Genomic DNA, 8,113 nt, shown 5'->3' on the forward strand with positions numbered 1-8,113 from the left:
TCAGGTCTGTGTAGCCCAGGAGTAAGAAAATGCCCAAATAAAAATGATGGATATAACATCCAGAATAACTCGGAAGTTTCTCAGATTAAAAAATGGAGGGAGGGGTTTGGAGTCTTGTTCTTTATAATGAGAAAAAGATGTTCTATGTAAAATACACTAGAGTTTCACCAGGGTGGCTCAGTGTGTTAAACACTGGACCTTTGATTTCAGCTCAGGTCATGATCTCAGGGTCCTAGAAGGAGCCCCACTTTTGGTTCCCTGCTCAGAGGGGAGTCTGAGATTCTCTCCCTCTACTTCTGCCCCTCCCGTCCTCCTAAAATATAAATCTTTTTTTTTTTTTAAAGATCTTATTTATTTGACAGAGACATAGAGCAGGAACACAAGCAGGGGGAGTGGGAGAGGGAGAAGCAGGCTTCCTGCTGAGCAGGGAGCCCGATGTGGGACTTGATGTGGGACTCGATCCCAGGACCCTGGGATCATGACCTGAGCCAAAGTCAGACGCTTAACGAATGAGCCACCCAGGCGCCCTAAATAATTCTTTAAATATAGAAATTTAAGTAAAAGCATATACTAGGTATTAACAGTACATGGAAACTGGTGTCTAAATGTGGTGTCTCTGAGCATCAGATGGGGACCCCAAATGTGGGTTGATGATTGGGTGGAAGCCACTTAAGTGGGCACTGAAAAGAATTCACCTGTGGCAGAACAAAGTTCTTAGAAGTTTATTGAATACACTCCAAGAGAGCAGCATGCAGGTCAGCAGAGAGGCTGTCTGCAAGGAGATAGTAGGGGGTGGGGGCTGTGTGTAAAGGGGGAAGGTGAGTTATGGGGACTTAGGGAGTTTTCCCTTTTTTGGTGACTGTACCTAGTTGTCAGAATTGGTTAGTTAGGGCCTATGGCTTTTTTTTTTTTAAAGATTTTATTTATTTGCGAGAGAGAGAATGAGAGACAGAGAGCACGAGAGGGAGGAGGGTCAGAGGGAGAAGCAGACTCCCCGCTGAGCAGGGAGCCCAATGCGGGACTTGATCCCGGGACTCCAGGATCATGACCTGAGCCGAAGGCAGTCGCTTAACCGACTGAGCCACCCAGGCACCCAGCCTATGGCTTTTGTGAGGTGGGTCCCCTGTTGGGCCTGTCTGGACTCAGCCAAGGGGTTGCTGTGGGCCCTTTCTCCATTCCTTTCCACAGAAACTATATGTAATTGAACTGTGTTTATATCCACTGTATTTTCATAATTATATTTATATTCTGAATTACTGTTTTCAGATCACAAGAAAACACCAGTGATAGTTTGTCCTTCGGTGTGCCTTAAGCACTGATAACATTTGTTTCCATACACCTGATGTTAATTTCTTTCATTGCCTTGGTGCTCTCTGCAAGATTCCTCCCCTGTAGTGTTCATATTTTCCCTCTTACATTTGCACGGACCTTAGATGTACTGAGCGATATGCAGAAACCATCACATTTCAAATGGAAGCTTTTTACTCCTGAGTTTCTTTTGCTTGGAGTTTTTTTCTTTTCTCTTTTTCTCTTTCCCTTTCTGTTTCTCGCTTACTCTTTTTTTTTCTCCCCGAACTCTACCCTTATATATATTTTTTAAAGATTTTGTTTATTTGACAGAGACATAGTGAGAGAGGGAACACAAGCAGGGGGAGTGGGGGAGGGAGAAGCAGGCTCCCCGCTGAGCAGGGAGTCCGATGCGGGGCTCGATCCCAGGACCCCGGGATCATGACCTGAGCCAAAGGCACCCGCTTAATGACTGAGCCACCCAGGTGCCCCTCTACCCTTATATTTCATTAAAAGGGCAAATACCATGAATTAACCCAGCAGTTGAGCTGAATTACAAAAGTAACCTGATTCAACATGAAAATAAGAAACTGTACAAATCTGACAGTAATATATTGCAATATACAATGCAATTCATACAGGAGTCCTACAGAGCAACAAACTCTCGTACAAAACAAATATTTTAATACCTTTAAAATCAAATTTTTCTGGGGCACCTGGGTGGCTCAGTCGTTAAGTGTCTGCCTTCGGCTCGGGTCATGATCCCAGAGTCCTGGGATGGGGCCCCGCATCAGGCTCCCTGCTCAGCGGGAAGCCTGCTTCTCCTTCTCCCACTCCCCCTGCTTGTGTTCCTGCTCTCGCTATGTCTCTGTTAAATAAAATATTTAAAATCCAAATTTTTCTTTAAAATCATTCATGAAAGATTCTTAAGTCAGAATTAACACCTCAGTCAAGCATTGGGAAGCTACATTACCTCTATTTAATATACAAAGAAACCTCATTTTCCCCAGTCACTTCTTTCTAATGTCTGTTTCCAGAATCGTACAGACTCCTTTGCTTCTCTCCACTCCCCATGCCACCGTTTTTTCAGATCCTGAAAAGTGCATTTGTTGAACACCAGAAGTCTGTTGATAGGACATTGTATGAACCGTAAGGCTTTGTTGTTGATCCTCTGCATTGTTAAGCCAGCTGGTAACTGGCTGGTAAATGCCTCCTCTGAGCGCTTCACTTAGTCCATGTGTAGCTGTAACTCTTCCCCAAATTCCTTTCTCTCCTTTCAGAGCCTCTCTGAAATTCTGAAGGTATAATTTTAGAGGTTCGACATAACTGTCAAAGCCTAAGGTCAGTGTGGCAAAGACTATCTTCTTTGATTGTCCTCCGTTTGTCTTGATGGCATTTTTCACTTCCGATGTTAGAAAGCTGATGAACTCACATTGTTGAACACGGCCTTTGGCATCTTGCACGGTCTTTCACGTTTGACGTATGACATTTTTCATTATCCTTGCTACATTTGCAATTGGAAGACCGAGCTCTTGCTCTCAAACTTTCGCTGGAACCATTTGTAAACGTCTTCGTGATCATTCATGCCGTCCTCCGTATCATCAGGAGGCTGTATCCCATGGTGGCTTCCTCCCATGTAGTCCGCAGAGATGCCTAGTTAGAGCACTGTCGCCATCTGTGGTCGTGAAATACTGTCAGAACCGTGTTGTCAGTGGTGCTCAGGAACACCTTTCTAAAAAGGGGTCTAATCGGGGCGCCTGGGTGGCTCAGTTGGTTAGGCGACTGCCTTCGGCTCAGGTCATGATCCTGGAGTCCCGGGATCGAGTCCCACATCGGGCTCCCTGCTCAGCGGGGAGTCTGCTTCTCCCTCTGACCCTCCCCCTTCTCATATGCTCTCTCTCTCTCTCTCTCTCTCAAATAAAATCTTTAAAATAAAAAATAAAATGAATTAATCTAGACAAAGCATCTAGAAGAGTGCCTGGTTGATAGAAAGCGTTATGTAAGAACATCCAGTGCTCCTCAGCTTGTCAACACTTGTTATGTTATCAAATTGCATATTTTCCACGGTCTGTATGAACCAATATTCTCTTGCCTTATTTTGCATTTTCCCAATCACTTGTTCAGATTCTTGTCCCTTTGTTGCTTTTTTGGATTATTTCTTCTGTGATATGTGGTCTTCATTCTTGGCTCATTTTAAAAATTATTTTTTGTCGGGCGCCTGGGTGGCTCAGTTGGTTAAGCGACTGCCTTCGGCTCAGGTCATGATCCTGGAGTCCCGGGATCGAGTCCCACATCGGGCTCCCTGCTCGGCGGGGAGCCTGCTTCTCCCTCTGACCCTCCCCCCTCTCATGTGCTCTCTCTCTCTCTCATTCTCTGTCTCAAATTTTAAAAAAAAATTAAAAATTAAAAAAAAATACAATCCAACATCCTAGGCACCTGGGTGGCTCAGTTAAGTGTCTGCTTTGGGCTCACGTCATGATCCCAGGGTCTTGGGGCTGAGCCCCACATCAGGTTCCCTGCTCAGCGGGGAGTCTGCTTCTCCCTCTGACCCTCCTCCCTCTCATGCTCTCTGTCTCTCATTCTCTTGCTTGCAAATAAATAAAATCTTTAAAAAAAAAAATTTAAAAAAATAAAAAGGGGTCTAATGATCGCCCAACTTCAGCCTTGGAGGCAAGTCCAGGGACCGCAAGCTGCCAGATGGATGCATCCTTTACGTGTAAGCCGGACTGCGGAGTAAACCGAGTCCACTCCTTCCTCCCGGGCACCTCGCTGCCCTCCGCCTGCGGGTCCGCGGGCTGGCCCCGGCCCCACCGCCCCGATCGGCGGCCGGCCAACCGTGGCGCGCATCCCCCGACTCGCCCGGCCAGGCCCCCGGCCCTCGCCCAACCCCTGCCAGCCACCCACCCACCCTCCCGGGCCGCCGGGACAGACAGCTGCCCGGCCCGGCCCTGCCCCCTGCCCGCGGCTGGATGGTGCTCCCCCCCCCGGGGGCCCAGCGCAGCAGCCGGGCCAAGGGCGCAGGGTTGGGACTGGGTCTGGGCCAGTGTTCCCAGCCCGGCTCTCCGCACAAGATGGAGCAGGCTGGGGCGCCGCCGAGAGGGGTCCGACGGTGTCCCGTCGCCCCCGCCTCGGCCCCAGGCGAGCAGGAGGTGGCCTGGCCCGCGTCCCGCCACCCCTCACCTGGGCCGCACAAAGCGGCCCCGCGCCGGCTCCCCGGGCGCCCCGCAGGAGAGCGTGCAGTGGCCCCGGCCATGGCAGCACTGGGGTCGGGACGGGGCGGGCGCCGGGGCTCTTTTTCTTTTTGAAAGATTACACTTATTATTTGATCAAGAGAGCAAATGCACCGTGGTGGAGGGTGACCAGGGAGTCAGGTGTGGGGCTCCATCCCAGAGCCCTGGGATCGTGATCTGACCTGAAGGCGGATAGTTAACTGAGCCACCCAGACGCCCCTTTCTTGTAGTTTCTGAGGAGGAGAACAAAAGAAGTGTGGATAAAATTAAATTTCCTTTGACTTGCAGCCCATTGACAAATTCTTGAGACAGGCACGGCGTGACGTTCCTCGAGGAATCCACACCTGTGGCAATGTTAATGTTTTGTTGGAGGCCAAAAGCAACCTTAGCTTGACATTGGCCAGACCTCTAGGATCCTGCAAGTCCCCTTTAACATAGGATAATCCCTCTGGAAACTTTTTTTCTCTACCCCCTCTCCCCCCAGATATATGTTGGTAATCATCCCCTAAGCATATGGCCCACTGAGAGAGATCTGAAGGTTCCATGACTGAGGTTTTACTAGATAGTAGTAAGTGACCTCATCATCATACCAGCTAGTCCTTCAAGATCCTGGAAACCTTGCTTCCAAATTCATTAGAGACTTCTGTTTTCCCTCACCCCCTCCCCACTTGAAATCCTATCATCCCTCACTGCTCACAAACCCAGTACAGCTCTTTCTTCCCACGGGTCCTATCCCTGTGTTTTCATAATACCATGTTTTTTGCACCAAAGACCTCTCAATGATTTTCTTCATCATTCACTCCTGAACCCCAACATTTCACATCAAAAACATCTTAGAAATTCTTTCTTGACCATTGGCTCCTGTCCCACATCCCATCAGTTTGCACTGAACAGGGAGAGCTCTCACTTTTGTGTAGTTGATATATTTGACTTCTGGGAGCGGTGGTTCTGGCAGTCAGCCTATTGTCCCATAGGTTTTTCTCTTCTCCACGCTCATGTCATGGACATACACTTCTTTTTTAAAAATTTTTATTGTTATGTTAATCACCATTCACTACATCAGTTTTTGATGTAGTGTTCCATGATTCATTGTTTGTGTATAACACCCAGTGTTCCATGCAGAACGTGCCCTCTTTAATACCCATCACCAGGCTAACCCATCCTCCTACCCCCTCCCCTCTAGAACCCTCAGTTTGTTTTTGAGTCCATCATCTCATGGTTCGTCTCCCCCTCCTGTTCCCCCCCCAATTTTCCCCTCCTGCTAACTTTTTTTTTTTTAACATAATGTATTGTTTCAGAGGTACAGATGTGTGATTCAACAGTCTTGCACGATTCAGTGCTCACCATAGCACATACCCTCCCCAATGTCTATCATCCAGCCACCCCATTCCTCCCACCCCCCACCACTCCAGCAACCCTGTTTCCTGAGAATAAGAATTCCTCATATCCGTGAGATTATATGATACATGTCTTTCACTGATTGACTTATTTGGCTTAGCATAATATCCTCCAGTTCCATCCACATTATTGCAAATGGCAAGATCTCATTCCTTTTGATAGCTGCATAATATTCCATTGTATATAGATACCACATCTTCTTTATCCATTCATCTGTCAATGGACATCTTGGCTCTTTCCACAGTTTGCTATTGTGGACATTGCTGCTATAAATGTCGGGTGCAGGTGCCCCTTCGGATCCCTACATTTGTATCTTTGGGGTAAATACCCAGTAGTGCAATTGCTGGATTGTATGGTAGCTCTATGTTAAACTTTTTGAGGAACCTCCATACTGTTTTCCAGAATGGCTGCACCAACTTGCATTCTTACCAACAGTGTAGGAGGGTTCCCCTTTCTCTGCATCCCCACCAACATCTGTCGTTTCCTGACTTGTTTATTTTAGCCATTCTGACTGGTGTGAGGTATCTCATTGAGGTTTTGATTTGGATTTCTCTGATGCTAAGCGATGTTGAGCACTTTCTCATGTGACTGTTGGCCAGTTGGATGTCTTCTTTGGAAAAATGTCTGTTCATGTTTTCTGCCCATTTCTTGATTGGATCATTTGTTCTTTGGGTGTTGAGTTTGATAAGTTCTTTATAGATTTTGGATACTAGCCCTTTATCTGATAACGTCATTTGCAAATATCTTCTCCCATTCTGTCAGTTGTCTTTTGGTTTTGTTGACTGTTTCCTTTGCTGTGAAAAGCTTTTTATCTTGATGAACACCAGTAGTTCATTTTTGCCCTTGCTTCCCTTGCCTTTGGTGGTATTTCTAGGAAGAATTTGCTGTGGCTGAGGTCGAAGAGGTTGTTGCCTGTGTTCTCCTCTAGGATTTTGATGGACTCCTGTCTCACATTGAGGTCTTTCAACCATTTGAGTCTATTTTTGTGTGTGGTGTAAGGAAATGGTCCAGTTTCATTCTTCTGCATGTGGCTGTCCAATTTTCCCAACACATTTGTTGAAGAGACTGTCTTTTTTCCATTGGACATTTTTTCCTGCTTTGTCAAAGATTAATTGACCATAGAGTTGAGGGTCCATTTCTGGGCTCTCTATTCTGTTCCATTGATCTATGTGTCTGTTTTTGTGCCAGTACCATACTGTCTTGATGATGACAGCTCTGTAATAGAGCTGGAAGTCTGGAATTGTGATGCCGCCAGCTTTGCTTTGCTTTTTCAACATTCCTCTGGCTATTCGGGGTCTTTTCTGCTTCCATACAAATTTTAGGGTTATTTGTTCCATTTCTTTGAAAAAAGTGGATGGTATTTTGATAGGGATTGCATTGAATGTGTAGATTGCTCTAGGTAGCATTGACATCTTCACAGTATTCTTCCAATCCATGAGCATGGAACGTTTTTCCATTTCTTTGTGTCTTCCTCAATTTCTTTCATGAATATTTTATAGTTTTCTGAGTACAGATTCTTTGCCTCTTTGGTTAGATTTATTCCTAGGTATCTTATGGTTTTGGGTGCAATTGTAAATGGGATTGACTCCTTAATTTCTTTCTTCTGTCTTGTTGGTGTATGGGAATACCACTGATTTCTGTGCATTGATTTTATATCCTGCCACTTGACTGAATTCCTGTATGAGTTCTAGCAGTTTTGGGGTGGAGTCTTTTGGGTTTTCCACATAAAGTATCATATCATCTGCAAAGAGTGAGAGTTTGACGACTTCTTTGCTGATTTGGATGCCTTTTATTTCTTTTTGTTTTCTGATTGCTGTGGCTAAGACTTCTAATACTATGTTGAATAGCCGTGGTGATAGTGGACATCCCTGCTATGTTCCTGATCTTAGGAGGAAAGCTTTCAGTTTTTCCCCATTGAGAATGATATTCACTGTGGGTTTTTCATAGATGGCTTTAATGATATTGAGGTATTTACCTTCCATCCCTATACTCTTCAGAGTTTTGATCAAGAAAGGATGCTGTACTTTGTCAAATGCTTTTTCTGCATCTATGGAGAGGCTCAGATGGTTCTTGTTCGTTCTTTTAGTAATGTATTGTATCACATTGATTTACAGATGTTGAACCAACCTTGCAGCCCAGGGATAAATCCCACTTGGTCGTGGTGAATAATCCTTTTAATGTACCGTTGTATACTATTG

The 8,113-nt window shown here is 45.8% G+C and overlaps 1 pseudogene; it reads right to left on the minus strand.

Moving 5' to 3' along the window:
* Window positions 1–2,216: 2,216 nt before the first annotated feature.
* LOC117997989 lies at window positions 2,217–4,134 on the minus strand (annotated as a pseudogene).
* Between the last annotated feature and the right edge of the window lie 3,979 nt (window positions 4,135–8,113).

This window comes from Mirounga leonina, unplaced genomic scaffold, assembly GCF_011800145.1.
Source record: "Mirounga leonina isolate KUSES-001 unplaced genomic scaffold, KU_Mleo_1.0 Mir_376, whole genome shotgun sequence".
NCBI lineage: Eukaryota > Metazoa > Chordata > Mammalia > Carnivora > Phocidae > Mirounga > Mirounga leonina.